Genomic DNA, 15,408 nt, shown 5'->3' with positions numbered 1-15,408 from the left:
CGGGGCAGAGGCTATCTTTAAACTACGTAAGGCTATAATGGTTTCCTCTTCTGTTATATCAGAACTGAGAAATTCAATTTCCGATTCAGATAGTTGGGGAAGTTTACACGAACGCAGGTAGGCATTTATTTTCCTATCTAAGTCAGGAAATGCTGGATTTGAGGCATTCAAGTTGTATAGTGAGGAGTAGTATGACTGAAATTCCTTTAGTATAGTGTTTGGGTTATATGTTGACTGCCCTTGGGAGTTCTTGATAGACGAGATTGCGTTACGTGTGCGCCTCTGGCAGAGTTTCCGGGCTAGTAGGGAGTCTGCCTTGTCACCCTTCTCGTAGAGGAGCTGCTGAGTCCATTTGAGGGTACGGGCTGTTTTTTTGGATAGTACCGCATTGAGCTGGCCCCTCACTATCGTCAACTCCCTCAAATGTGACTGGTCCAAGGAACCTTGATGCTGGGTAAGTAGGGAGAAAGGGCGAGCCTCCAGTGTGGATATCTGCTCCCGCTCTTCTTTATACCGGGATGAAGCTATGCTGATAAGGCGTCCGCGAATTGTGGCTTTATGCGCCTCCCAAATCGTGGACAAAGATACTTCAGGGGTTTCATTAAGGTTAAAAAATTCAGTGAGGGCCTCTGCAATCTCTAGGCATGTCGCAGGATTCAGCAAAAGAGAATCATCCAGCCGCCAATTTGGACTACGCTTGGGGAGATTTTCTAAGTCTAACTGTAAAAAGATACCCATGTGGTCTGTCCAGGTGAACGGGTGAACCTCAGCTCCGCGAAGTTTGGTAGCTAATTTAGCATCGACTAGGAAGTAATCTATCCGAGTGTATACATTATGGGGGTGAGAATAAAAAGTATAACCTCTATCGGTACCATTAACCACCCGCCAAGCATCTAGAAGAGAATTCTCCTTTAATAATGAAGCAAATCTAGCAGCCTGCCGCACAGAGTGTGCCTGGGATTGAGATGAAGGTGTGGGCAATGGTGATCTATCTAGAGAAGGATCTAGAATCATGTTAAAGTCGCCTCCCATAAGCAAATGGTCTTCGGCATGTTTATGTATACGGCTGAAAAGTCTCTGGAGAAAGGAGGTTTGGGCGGTGTTCGGAGCATAGCAGCATACCAGAGTAACCGGGAGCTGGCCCAAAGTGCCTATAAGCATAAGATAACGACCCTCCGGATCCATGATCGAACGGCACACCACCCGTGGGACAGATGGTCTAATCAGGATGGCTACACCTCGATGCTTGGAAGCAGCCAAAGCGAAGAAAGTCTGTGAGAAGAGCTTTCCTCGAAGTGTTGCGTGAGGTTTGGTTAGGTGGGTCTCTTGCAGGAAAACTATATCTGCATGTGACTTTTTAAGGGCAGCCAGAAGTGTAGTACGTTTCTGGGGTGTGTTCAGCCCCTGAACGTTGACTGTCAGTAACTTAAGAGACATGATGTAAAAGGTAGTCTAGAATGCTTTACCGAGGGGCTCCCCCGTATCTCCAACCCTTTATAGGTCGCGACAGATACATGTTTTGGCGGAAAAGGCATGAGGGCATGAATAAAGTTGGGAAAAGGAAAGATTAGGGGGCAAGGGACAAGGTCATGTTTAAACCGTCTGCAACCAGCCAGGGAGGAGAAAGGAAGGCCGGGCATAGAGTGGCCGGCCTATGGTTGCTAGACTTCGGAGAGGTAGGAAAGTGTTGCTACAAGACATAGGAACAGTAGGGGGGGGCGTGGACAGGGAGGGCCCAAACTGGATTGGAGTTTGGGGAGTGGGCGTAAGTGTGTGGGGGGCATCAACAAAGAAAAGAAAAAACGAAAAACTTTACATTTGGTTTGCAAACATCAACCTGTAAGAAAAACTACAAACTGGTCTAGTACAAAACTATACTAAATAGTAATAATAATAACAATAATAACAGTATAACATTAGACTGGGGAACTATGAAAACACTAAAAGTGCAGAGAGTTCGAAACAGTAAAATGTCACCATTGCAGGATAATCCATGAGCATACATCAAACGAGGACGACTAAACTGTAGTCTTGGAGCGATGAAGTCCCTCAGTGACAAGAGGCACGAAGATGGTAGATCAGCGATCGATTCTTCTACTTGCACCCTCCGCAGGGCAGCCGGGATCAACTTATATTGAGATCACCTGCATATGGTGTCCGTTCCTGCAGAGAGAGTGAGGGGGAGGAGAGGGGGCAACAGGGAGAAGAAGAAACAAGAGACAACATTTGGTGCCCTCAGGGGACAAGTCACTGAAGTTCAAAGTTATGTCCATTGTTCTCTATGGATATCCTGTGCCAGACCGGTAGAAAAAGTTCAATAGTCCAGGTTTTTCAGCGTCAGGTCCCTGAGCATGTCAGGCGGTGTCCCATTCAGCTTGTGGAGGATTTTGTGGGGCCTGCTGAGACGCCGTAGCAACCAGGGAAGATGCTCTACTAGGAGGTAAACCTAGCTTTTCCAGTATTTGGGCGCCTTCTGCAGGAGTCTTCGCAAAGAGAGGCCTGGATTCCGCAAAAACTTGGAGCCGGAAGGGGAAACACCAGTGATAGCGGTAGCCATGTTGGCGTAAGGTCTTTGTGATTTCCTTCAGGTCCCGACGCTTCTGTATAGTGAGAGGAGCCAGGTCCGCGAATAGCTGAATGTTGTTTCCAAGGTATTGGATGGAGTCCTGGTTCCTCGTAGCTTGTATGATTTTTTCTTTGATGTGATAATAATGCATACGGAGGATGACATCTCTTGGTTGTTGGCCTGGAGCAGATCTGGGGCGCAGCGACCTGTGCGCTCTATCTAGAAGGAGGTCTGCATCCGTTGCTTCTGTTAGGATAGTTTAAAGAAGCCGAGCAGGAATCCAGGAAGGGCTGACATATCCACTGTTTTAGGAATGTTTTTGAGCCGAATGTTGTTCCTGTGAGCTCTATTCTCCATGTCCTCACATTTCTCCGTCAAGGATGTAATATCTGTGCGTAAGGAGTAGATTTATTGTGTGTTGTTTGTGACAGATTTACAGATCTCGTCCGTTTTAGCCTCCAGGGCGTTAGTGAGGTCACCCAGTTCGGCAATTTCCTTGCGGAAATCAGAGATCGCTTGGCGTAGCTCAGTGTAAAATGCTGTCTTGATTTCCTGAACCAGGGAATTGATTAAGAGCCTTGTCGCTAAGGGAATTTCGTCTTCTCCTGGTATATCGGGACTTGGTGAGGAATCCTGCCGCCCCTGGGCCGCTGGAGTCGACTGTGGCTTGGTTTGTTTTTTGTTTCTGTCAAAGAAGCCAGAGGAAACCATTGCTGGAGTTTTTTTCGCCCTGGACGTCATCACCAGTCAGCTATTAGTTTGGTTGAACGCTAATGTTCTGAAAATAGCAAGTTGATGTCCCCACAGGCTGTGACTAGTGGATATTACTTGAGGAGAATATCAGATAAGAATGATTTGTGAGAGGGCACACGTTTGGAGTTAGATGGTAATTTAAGCTGTAATTTCCAATCGCCTGAATATAGCGCCTCTTCCCACTACCTCTACCACTAGTTTTGCTAGTAGCAAGGCATTCTTTTGATTAAGGGTGAGCTCACCCAGAAAATTAGTGAAGAGTTAATATGATAAAAGCTATTTCAGAGAAATACCAGAAACCGCCACTAGATGGCAGACTTTGTTAACTGCTGAATGCAGAGGCGAGCAGTTTACTGGTGCACGGAGCTTTGTGAGGAAATGCAGACAGGCTGGATTACAAGAGGAGAGGGAAAGACCACGGCCGTACAGTGCAGGAGGTATGAGAAGGAAGCGCTGGGATCAGGTAAGTGCAATTAGAAGAAAATTCCTTCCTACCAGCGCAGCAGTACTTCCTCTCTGCACCACCAAGGGACTCCCGGCAGACACCACAGGGCTCAGCTCCACGGAAGAGAAGGCATCAATGGCGTCTAGGGACTTCCGGTCCCGCTTCTCCGGGCCACCTCAATCTACCACCGGCAGTGGGGGACCCCAAACAGGCAGGTCAGAGTCTGGGCAGTTATAACAACAGAGCGCTCACCGCAGGGTCCTCTGATTGGGAGAGTCAGCGTGGCTCAAGCGCGGCGCCTCTCAGCTTCCCCGGGCTATTGGGACAGTCTGCAGCGGGGAGAAGGTGGGAGATAGGAAGCCCACAGTATACTAGCCGGGAAGAGCGTGGGGGTCTTTTATAGCCTCAGGTAAACTGCCGCAGGAGCGATTGTACAGTTAGTAATGGCGCCCGCTACAGCCAACGGGACACCAGGCTAGCAGTCTCTCCAGTGGGCAAGCTAGGGCGATTTTGAGGCGGGTGTGGTGGTTCTGAGTCGCAACTAAATGGTGGTAATTAGCCCTTTTGCACGGAGCCTAGGATGTGTGCGACTATCTTGTATGGCTGCCAGGCCATGCCGGGGATTTATTATTTTTAATAAAACTATGTGGTGTAAATGAGGGTGCTTACTGTATTTATTGTGGGTTTATTTTTTTTAATAAATGTTAGTGGTTTTAACCAGGATGTTGTGGATTTGTAAACATTTTCTGTTGTGGAACTACAGGTCCCAGCCAGCCGTGGGTGTCAGGGCATGTTGGCACTTGTGGTTCTCCATGTGCCAACATGCCCTGGCTGCCGTGGGTATGCTGGTGCTTGTAGTTATTCAAGTAGAAGCATGCCCACACTATTTAGGGCAACCTGGCTGGCTGGGACTTGTAGTTCCACAAAACAAAATGGCGTCAGTTTGTTTTTTTATCACTTATTTTGCCATTATTACCCTACACCCACCAACAAAGGGGTGTAGGAAGAGCCATAGTACTATCAGCACTGGGCTGGGTGTCCCGAGGGGAGGGTGTTTGTTTTTTTGACGGACCCCACTCCCTAGGGAATCCAGCCCAGCACTGAACAGCCTGGGGTTGGGTAGTCATTATGGCAGGAGGACCCCTCACGCGTGTCCCCCTGCTATAGTGCCTCCAACCCCTGCTGTTTTGCCTAGTGCTGGTTTCGTGAAAATAGGGGGGAACCCACGCAAAATTTTGCCCCGATTTTCACAGAACCAGCAGTGGTCAGGCAGCACTAGGGTTAAGACTGAATAGAGGAGAGACCCCACGTTTTTTTTTTTTACTTTTATATATTTTTAACACTTTTTACAGCTTCCGGAGCTCCGGCAACTGTATGACAGGCAGTGTAACAGTGATGTGTTTGTAGAACTCGCTGCTACAACACAGGGGAGCTAGTTAACACGGGAGTGTTTTACATCGCAGCAAATCGCCAGAGATTACCAGCGAATTTGAAGATCAGGGTCAAAATCGCAGCTTGATACATTTGAGAAAATTTTGACTAAAATTGCAGGTTATCACCCACGATTTGCCGTGATTTTAACATGCTGAAAAAAATCGGACCTTGATACATTTACCCCCAGGTGTTGTGAAACTACTAGTCCCAGCATACCCTTCCAGCAATAAGCTGCTATATATTGGCAAAGCATGCTGGGGCTTGTAGTTTCACAACACCTGGAGTGCCACAGGTTAGCCAAGCCTGGCCTTGTGGGACAATCACGATTTTTGGTGACTGTTCTGCCCAATCTAAGGGGCACGTCAAGACTGTGTACTCTTCATACACACACTGCATTCTTTATATACTACACTATGGTGCTAGCTGTCCTTCGTGGGCTGACCACTCCCCTCTAGTGTCTGGTCTTGCCTCTATGATGGCTGGCCACACACCCTCTGGTGGGCCCCTAGCATTGCAGTCCCCCTGTGGGCCCTTCATGGCCCAGTCCGACCTGCGTGCCTGAGGATACTAAGTAGCATGCAGGTGCAAAGTCAAATATCAGGAAGAAGCAGAAAGTAAGTTGCAAATACAGGTATCAGGGACCAGAAGACTAGGTTGCACAGACAGGTAACAGGAACTAGGAAATTACTGGATGAAGAACTGCTGTGGCGGGATATGGAATTCTCACTAGCCGGTATTTACGTCGCTGAGTAGGGAGGTGTGGAGTTTAATGTACCCCCAATGCTCACGAGGGACCCCCACAAGGGAGTTTGGGCTTTGCTGCAAAAGGATGCGCAGGTCGCGGTTCTCTGAGTCAGCCACCAGCACAGCGACAGAAGTAGACAAGTGTAGTCGATCAATCCGGGTCAGAACCAGCCAGATAGCGAGGTGCACAGGGGAGATCAGTAGAATAGTCGAAGTGAGCCAAAAGTCAGAAACCGGAACGTTGCAGCAAGATACCAGAGGTAATCCAGAGGGGAAGTCAAGGAGATAGCCAGGACAGAAACAGGAGCAGATACTAATACAGGAACAAGGTGCTAGGGCAAGTAGATGAATCATTACTCTCCCTAGTAGTGCCAGAGGCTTTTATATATATATATATATATATATATATATATATATATATATATATATATATATATATATATGTATAAATCATGACCCCTTGAGAAAGTCTGGAGATAGAGGACGAAACACATCCGGCAATTTGCTGTTTGCCGTTGTTCTAGCATCGTGCGTCAGTGTGGGAATACTGGCCAGAAGTGCCATGTATGTTGTTCCATCATCACACGACAACAGGACAGATAAGCTGTTTTAAAGTTTGTTTTATGTACGAGCATATTATATCTAAGCCGCAGTGTGAGGCTATATTGCCTTTATATTAAATATATTTTTTATATCTATATTTGTCACGCTATATATGTGTTGGATGATATCACACTATTGTGGCCATTTTTGAGTTCTAGTCACTTTGGAACTGTGGTGCTGCTGCTAACGTTGTTGGGAGGTGTACCTGCCTGAGACAATCATTTAGTGTTCCAGTATTCCATAACAGATGGTATCCAGAGAGGTTTCACAAGCACACTTTTCAAGCCAATTTTATCCGTCTCTCTGATATGGGAATTATACACGTGTGGATTGTATCTAATGCATTGTCATTTGTAATGCACTATGTTTGGCGCCCCTTCCCTTTTGTGTTTTATATATATATATATATATATATATATATATATATATATATATATAATATTATAGTGTGCCCTAATTGGTAGGCATCGAGAAAAGACAGACGGCCACCTCCTGCACTTAGAGTCAATGCGGAGATGGCGCCTTATAGCTGCTTAGTGAAAGCAGAGCCGGATTTACACCTCATGGGGCCCTAGGCAAGATATCGGTTTGGGCCCCCCCCTCTTCACACACGCAGTGGCCCCTCACACACACACAGTGGCCCCTCACACACACATAATACACGCACGCTGTGGCCCCTCACACACACACACACAATACAAGCACGCAGTGGCCCCTCACACACACATAATACACGCACGCAGTGACCCCTCACACACACATAATATACGGACGCAGTGGCCCCTCACACACACATAATACACGCACGCAGTGGCCCCTCACACACACACATAATACACGCATGCAGTGGCCCCTCACACACACATAATACACGCACGCAGTGGCCCCTCGAACACACATAATACACGCACGCAGTGGCCCCTCACACACACATAATACACGGACGCAGTGGCCACACACACACACACACACTATATTACCCCACCCATCCCCCAACTTACCTTTTTCCATCTAGAAGCCGTGGAGCTGTCTTCATCCCCTTCACACATGGGACGGCACCTGTGATGTGGTGCACGTCCCATGTGACACACAGCAGGCCACACAGAGGAGGGAGGGAGGAGACCAGCCACCACACTAGCCCCGTGTGGCCCCTCCTCCGATTCGCGGCAACCGAACCCCCCTCCCCCGATTCATGCCCCCCCGCACGATTCGCGGGGGGGGGGGTTGCCACGAGTCGGGGGAGGCGCCGAAATCTATTTTTTTTTTTAATTGCTCCTGTCCCCCCCATCTGTGCCCCCCAAGAGCCGCTAGGCCCTAGGCAGGTGCCTAGGTTGCCTAGCGGTAAATCCGGCCCTGAGTGAAAGGTCAGAATCCCATAGGATACAGATACAGGAACCAGGATGCTAGTGTGTAATGCTATCATTGGCAATGAGTGCAGGACAAGTGAGAAGCCTTCCAATCTGTAGTCAAAGGGAAACACACCTGAACTGCACAGCAGATCTGAGTGACTAGCAGAATGCAAAACAGATATAAACCTATCAATATTCTGAATCTAATCAGACCTTTTTATCTTCCAAATGACATTGAAATAGGTCGCACTTACTGCCTACAAAATCACTTTGAGTTGGGTGGCATTTTCAAACCACCAAATTACACAGAATTTAACCTCACTTTCTGCTCACCAAATGACACTCTTTTGGGCATTTCTCTGTCCAATTACAGTCAATCCTTTGAGGGTGCAACTTCAAAATCAACAGTTTTTAATGAAAAGTAAAACCCTACATGGTAATGATCAATGGAAGTCAATAGAATTTTTGGAAATGGCAATATAATATGTTATTATATCCAATTTAGTAAGTGTTGATTTTTACTATCCCCACAAAGAAATGTAGTAAATGTACAGTACATTTCACCAATATGGCAGTTATGCTAGTTATAAGCTTTTTTTTGTTAATAATGCAAAATTTCAAAGAGCCACGAAAAAACTTAAATGACAATTTTTGCCCCCCCCATCTTCCTCACATATATCAACGTGTTGCACAGTGTGTGATGAAGGAAGACGATGTCAATGCTCATCCAGAACCACATTCATGGCATATGTCAATACTGCTTATTTTTTATGTGAGTACCTTTGAAATAATGTAATAAAAAATATTTTCAAAAATTGAAAAAAAGAAATGACAAGATAGTTTTTCAAACTATTTAGTGAAATAAATAATCAAAATAATAACACACAAACAAAAGTGAAGCACTCAACTCATTGTATTTTGCACAATCTTTTACTGTCTGGCCCAATATTTGAAGTGATGGAATGTAACTTACTCCAAGTCATCCAAGCAGGGTATGGAACAGGGGCAGAAGCAGGTTGTATATATCTGGCTCTGCTTGCTCAGGCTTCCTGGAAGCAGCAGATGCAACATGGCCTGGTGGTAACATACCATAGTATGACAAAAATGCTCAAAAGTTTGCTACATTTTCATCAGACAGTCTTTCATGTCCTTTAAATGTTGACAGATTTGCATTAAAGTATTTTGGACACAACTGCTGATCACTTGCCTACCCATCAACATTTTCTGGTTGACAGTGACATTTGGTCGCTCAGGAAATGATGACAGTGCACTTTCGGAAGGTTCCTCATCTATGTCACAGGGTTTCTCGCCACGGTCACGGGTTCCTAGCCAAAGTCCCAGGGTTGTTCTCCAACATCTATGGGCTCCTTACGAGGTTCCTCACCAAGTACAGCTCGCATAATGGGAAAAAGAGAAACATATGAAAATCATGTATGTTTTAGTCCCTTATATTTCTTTTACATTGGTCATAAAAATTATAATCTATTTTGTACAATATTTTGCATAATATATGTAGATTTGTTTACCAGTAAACATCATTACACATATTTAGCATGTCAAATCCATACACTTTTTGATGTGTGGAGTCATTTTAAAGACACCAAAAATAAAATGGATTGACAATATCCATAAAGTGCAAACTACTATTTTGCTCCTTTTTGGCGATTGTACATTTTCAGGCATTTTAATAACTTATTCTCCATGGGATAATTACTGAAAATACATAGTCGACTTGACAATAGTTATGTACAATCATGGCCAAAAGTTTTGAGAAAGACACAAATATTATTTATCACAAAGTCTGCTTTCTCAGATTTTATGATGGCAAGTTGCATATACTCCAGAATGTCATGAAGAGTGATCAGATGAATTGCAATTAATTTCCCTCCTTGCCATGACAATGAACTTTATCCCAAAAACAACATTTTCAATGCATTTCAGCCCTGCCATAAAAGGACCAGCTGACATCAGGTCAGTGATTCTCTTGTTAACACAGGTGAGAGTGTTGACGAGGACAAGGCTGGAGATCACTCTGTCTTGCTGATTGAATTAGAATAACAGACTGGAAGCTTTAAAAAGAGAGTGGTGCTTGAAATCTTTTTTTCTTCCTCTGTTAACCATGGTTACCTGCAAGGAAACACATGCATGCATCATTGCTCTGCACAAAAAGGGCTTCACAGGCAAGGATATTGCTGCTAACAAGATTGCAACTAAATCAACCATTTATTGGATCATCAAGAACTTTAAGCAGAGGGGTTAAATATTTGTGAAGAAAGCTTCAGGGCGCCCAAGAACATCCAGCAAGCGATTGGGGCACCACCAGTGCAGAGCTTGCTCAGGAATGGCGGCAGGCAGGTGTAAGTGCATCTGCACATAAAGCAAGGCAAAGATTTTTGGAGGATGGCCTGGTGTCAAGAAGGCCAGCAATGAAACCACGTCTCTCCAGGAAAAACATCAGGGACAGACTGATATTCTGCAACAGGTACAGGGATTGGACTGCTGAGGACTGGGATAAAGTCATTTTCACTGATGAATCCCCTTTCAGATTGTTTGGAGCATCTGGAAAAACGCTTGTCCGGAGAAGAAAAGGTGAGTGCTACCATCAGTCCTGTGTCATGCCAACTCTAAGCCATTCTAAGACCATTCACGTGTGGGGTTGCATCTCAGCCAAGGGAGTGGGCTCACTCACAATTTTGCCTAAGAACACAGTCATGAATAAAGAATGGTACCAAAACATCCTCCAAGAGCAACTTTTCCCAATCATCCAATAACAGTTTGGTGACGAACAATGCCTTTTCCAGCATGATGGAGCACCTTGCCATAAGGCAAAAGTGATATCTAAGTGGCTCGGGGATCAAAACATCGAATTTTTGGGTCCATGGCCAGGAAACTCCCCAGACCTTAATCCCATTGAGAACTTGTGGTCAATCTTCTAGAGGCTGGAGGACAAACAAAAACCCAAAAATTCTGACAAATTCCAAGCATTGATTAGGCAAAAATGGGCAGCCATCAGTCAGTATGTGGCCCAGAAGTTGATTGACAGCATGCCAGGGCGAATTGCAGAGGTCTTCAAAAAGGAGGGTCAACACTGCAAATATTGACTCTTTGCATAAACTTAATGTAATTGTCAATGAAAGCCTTTGACACTTATGAAATGCTTGTAATTTTACTTCTGTATACCATAGAAACATCTGACAAAAAGGTCTAAAGACACTGAAGCAGCAAACTTTGTGAAAACCAATACTTGTGTCATTCTCAAAACTTTTGGCCATGACTATAAAAGATAACTACATGATTGTATGTTGTGTTTCTAAAATTAAAATGTTTCTATGTAAAATTATTGTAAAATTATGACAATCAAGGCAATGCATGATCCCTTGCTTGACCATGTTTTATTTATAATACATAATAATTATCTGACTGTATGTAATATTATAAAATGATTAGGTAGCATATTCCCCTCTCTCCTCCCGGCCCCTTCTCCCTCCCATATGCATCAACTCACTCCCTTTGTGCCTGAGTCTTGTTTACCCTCCCTTAGGATGTAAGCTCACTTGAGCAGGACCCTCTTCCCTCCTGTATCCATACCTGTTCTTCTGCTCCGTCCTTACTGCATTAGCCTGCCTGGAGCCTCTGAAGTTTGGTATTTATTGTTTATTGTTCAGTAATGTCTTACCCTGTATAGTCTACTGTATTGTTCAGTGTACGGCGCTGCGGAACCCTTGTGGCACCAAACAAATAAAGGATAAAAATAATAATAATAATAATATGTAAGTAGGTACAAAAAAAAAATTGATCTTCTTATCAGTATATATAGGTGATAAAAAAATGGAAAAATACTTACATTTTGGAGATGAGTGTAAGGGTCAACTTCATTCAGATCCTTCCTCCAATAAGTGACGTCATAACATAAAAAATATATAAAAACACAACATAGTGTAGTACAGTAACAATAAATAACGTTGTATAGTGAATGTGAGATGAACTTCAATCCTTTCTTCTTATGTGAATCCACTCACCAGATACAGAATATATATCTGCCTTAATTATAGATATCTTATGGTGTCTTCACCCAAACTCCGTATATGATTGCACTTACAAGATAAGAAGAAAAAACAGGCCTGGGTTTAAAGAATCCTCCATTGAGATGATCAGGATCTTTCTCTCAGAGAGACATATTCCATTTATGGATATAAGAGAAAAAAGAACAGATCTAGTGTGATACCGTTTAACTACAAGGATTTTATTACAGTGATATCTCATACAAAATAACAAATAAAAAATAAAAAGCATAAAAACATAAAAACTGGACCATAAGATCATGAGGGTCGCTACCAGATATAAGTGGATAAGCATCTTATATTCAACACCCCCGGGGTGCACTTCACTGGTTGTTAAGTTGGTTAAGATGGGGTCCTCATAAATTCCCTAGGGCTACTGGACCTGGACCTGGACTTATTACCCCTTTGGTTTAGCTTACATTTCTTCAAGTGTCGCCACAGGTATTTCCTTCCAAACAAACCTTGGCAGGCTGCACAGTGCATGAAGACTTCGACATCAATCTCTTTGTGTCAGGCGCCGTCCCCGCACCTTCACTCGGTGTTGGGGACGGGCCCCTGTCTCCGAGTCCACATGTTCCGTTGCTAGGCAACGGGACGAATGATGTACTTCCGCCCGGCGGCCAGGTCCCGTTGCCTAGCAACAGGACACTATTCCATTCACCTGACCCCCGCTCTCCAATAGGCAGATGGCACTTCCTATATCAGGAAGTCTCTGGCACCAGGAGGGTGCCAGAGTATTGTGGAATGGTTCCCCTGCTCTAGCATCTCCCAGTGTTTAGCTATTCTCGGACTGACCTTCTGGCTCCTGACCCGGCTTGTCTGACACTCCCTACGGATCTCCCTTGGGCATTATTCTCCTCTTCGGCTATGACCCCGGACCGTTTGACCTAGCTCTTGTGTGCCTCCTCTGTACTGCGCAGCCTTGGATCGCCTTACTACTGTCGAAGTCAGCAAATTGGATAAAGTCATTTAAATTAAAATCAAGCAAACTTGGTTGTCTTTGTCTGAAAAGATGCGTACGGTACGCTACGACGTACGAGGGCATGCTACGGCGTGGAAGGGCGTACGCAGCTGCAACACGTGGCATCGACAGTATTTGGTCTTTTACTATACATTCGCACAAACACGCATACTTGTAAAATAGTACACATTAATGGTAGTTGCAACACATGGTCATTTATGTCGAAATATAGTAGTATTTATGTATTATAATATAAGTTATATGCACATTAGTGAAATATATGGAACAGGTTGAAGGAATCATATCATGTGGGGTATCATAATAAACCTCTTAACATTTGCTACTGTTTGGTTCACTCTGCGAAGGAATCGCAGAGTGCATACACAAGTTATGAATGGTAAGCAATTATGAACTACTTAAGACTAAGGAATCTTGGCGGGAAGAGCAGAGCATACCCCCTGGAGAGATGACCCCCTCCTTTGGATTCTTTAGGATGAACTAGCCAATGATTGACAACCCCTTGGACCTTCCTGAAACCTGGACCAATAGAAGCAAGCTATACCATCTCCATTGTATTACTGTATTCCTGTGTGCATATAAGCAGCAGCTTTACATCTAGTGTTCAGACATCTTGTCCCCAGACTTCAGGATTGAATGACTGCACACTGGATCCAGAGCGCCTGCGATAAATAACGGCTGTACTTATTATTATTTCGCTTGAATTATTCTGCTACTTTTTGAGAATAAATCGTTGTGCGTTGGAAACATAAATCGAGGTTCGACAATCGTTATTGGTTAGCGACAATACGCACATGACAATTTGGGGGCTCGTGAGCTTTGGAGGTTTCGTTGCCGGACGATACGCAAAACCAACGGATTTCGGTTCCGCAACAAAGGGTGGAGACGCGTCATATACGGGTAAGAACGCAATGTGTTTAAAACCTGAATTTTACTCTGTGTTGTGAAACCGAATGTCCGTTTTACAGTATCTAGGGCACGCTAACTAGAACCTAGGGACAAAAGAGAAAACTGTTTCTTTTTACTGTCATTGTGCGTTTTAACTGTATTGCATTGCTTAGCGTATGTGTATTTCCTGCTGTGCGTACGCAAACTTCCGGTAGATTTGCCACGTGGTTAAACAATCGATTTGATAGTTATTATATGTGCATAGTATAATTACTTGTGAAAACCTCTGGGATATTATTAATATTGTTGGGAACTTTGATTTTCTGCGCAGAAAACTAAGGTGTATGTGTTTGGTGATTGTATGATTTTGAAGTGAAAGTTGATTTACTGTCAAAAAGACAGGGATATCGGTTGCCGTTTGACGAGGCGGGCTGGACAACCGAGGTAGTATACAAGGCAGGTATACTGGCAGCAAAAGCCCTGTTTGAAAAGAGAACAGTTAAAAAGCTTTTGGAAACTTTCTCCCCAAGGGCAATCGGAAGGTTTAGCGATAGTTAGTATTGCTAATCGGTGCGATCGGACCGCATGGTTTTGCAACCGTGCTTGTGACTTGGGTTGAACGGCTGGAGGAATTACGTTGGTACAAACGGGTATAAAAACTCCGGTACTACCAGTTCAGTAATACTGAACAGATTTTGTGGAGACCCAGGATATCGAGGAGCTGATATTTCCGTTGTCCATAGTGATATTTCTGTGTTAGGAGGTGTGTGGGCGTAGCCGGTGAAACCGTCCATGGATAAAAATGTCTAGTAGGTTCTGTTTGAAAGGAGAACAGGTAAAAAGTCTTTTTGCGTAACGTTGAGAAATAGGTTGTTTTCACAATGGGTGCGAATCAAACGCTAGAGATGGTTGATGTTGTGCTGCTTAAGGAAGGACCGCTGGGGTCAGCTAGGTACCTTATGTTTAAGAAATATGGTGCATACGCAACTGCGCATTGCGACACATGGGTCAAGATGACCAAGGAGTGTGTTAGGCCTTTCCCAACAATAGGAAGTTTTAATTCAGAGGTACTAAATAATGTAAAAGATAAAGTGTGGTTGATTAATACAACAAAAAAGTGTTGCATTATCCACTAACTAAACCCGCTGAAGTTACTATCGGGCCCCTGCATACCAAGCATTCATTTCTCTTGGCTGCGGCGGCTCCTACTAACTTGCTGGGAAGAGATTTGTTATGTAAAATGGGATGTGTCATATACTGTACTTCAGATGGTGTGTTCTTAGATATACCGGAGAAGGTCGCACATGAGGTGCAGGATATATTGGACACCCCTCAAAGGTTAATGTTACACTCTCCTGTTATAGAACAAAGTCCATCTCAAGTAAAGGGGATGTTGCTGGAAATACCAGGTTCACTATGGACCAGAGATGGACAGGACACTGGACTGATGGCAAACGTAGCCCCTGTCATGGTCAATCTAAAAAGTGGTAGGATAGCTCCAAAAATCCCACAGTATCCATTAAAACCGGAGGTTGAACTAGGGGTATATCCTGTTATTGAGAGGCTGTTACAACAAGGGATTTCAA

General features: G+C 44.4%; 1 protein-coding gene across 1 annotated transcript in view; it reads right to left on the bottom strand.

The window, feature by feature from the left end:
• Positions 1–15,408, bottom strand: part of SHISA8 (shisa family member 8) — a 418,174-nt gene that overhangs the window by 244,662 nt on the left and 158,104 nt on the right. The gene's annotated exons all lie outside the window — the stretch shown is intronic.

This window comes from Mixophyes fleayi, chromosome 8 (assembly GCF_038048845.1).
Source record: "Mixophyes fleayi isolate aMixFle1 chromosome 8, aMixFle1.hap1, whole genome shotgun sequence".
Lineage (NCBI taxonomy): Eukaryota > Metazoa > Chordata > Amphibia > Anura > Limnodynastidae > Mixophyes > Mixophyes fleayi.
The sequence above is the reverse complement of the archived record's forward strand: the minus strand, read 5'-3'. Positions and strand labels throughout refer to the sequence as shown.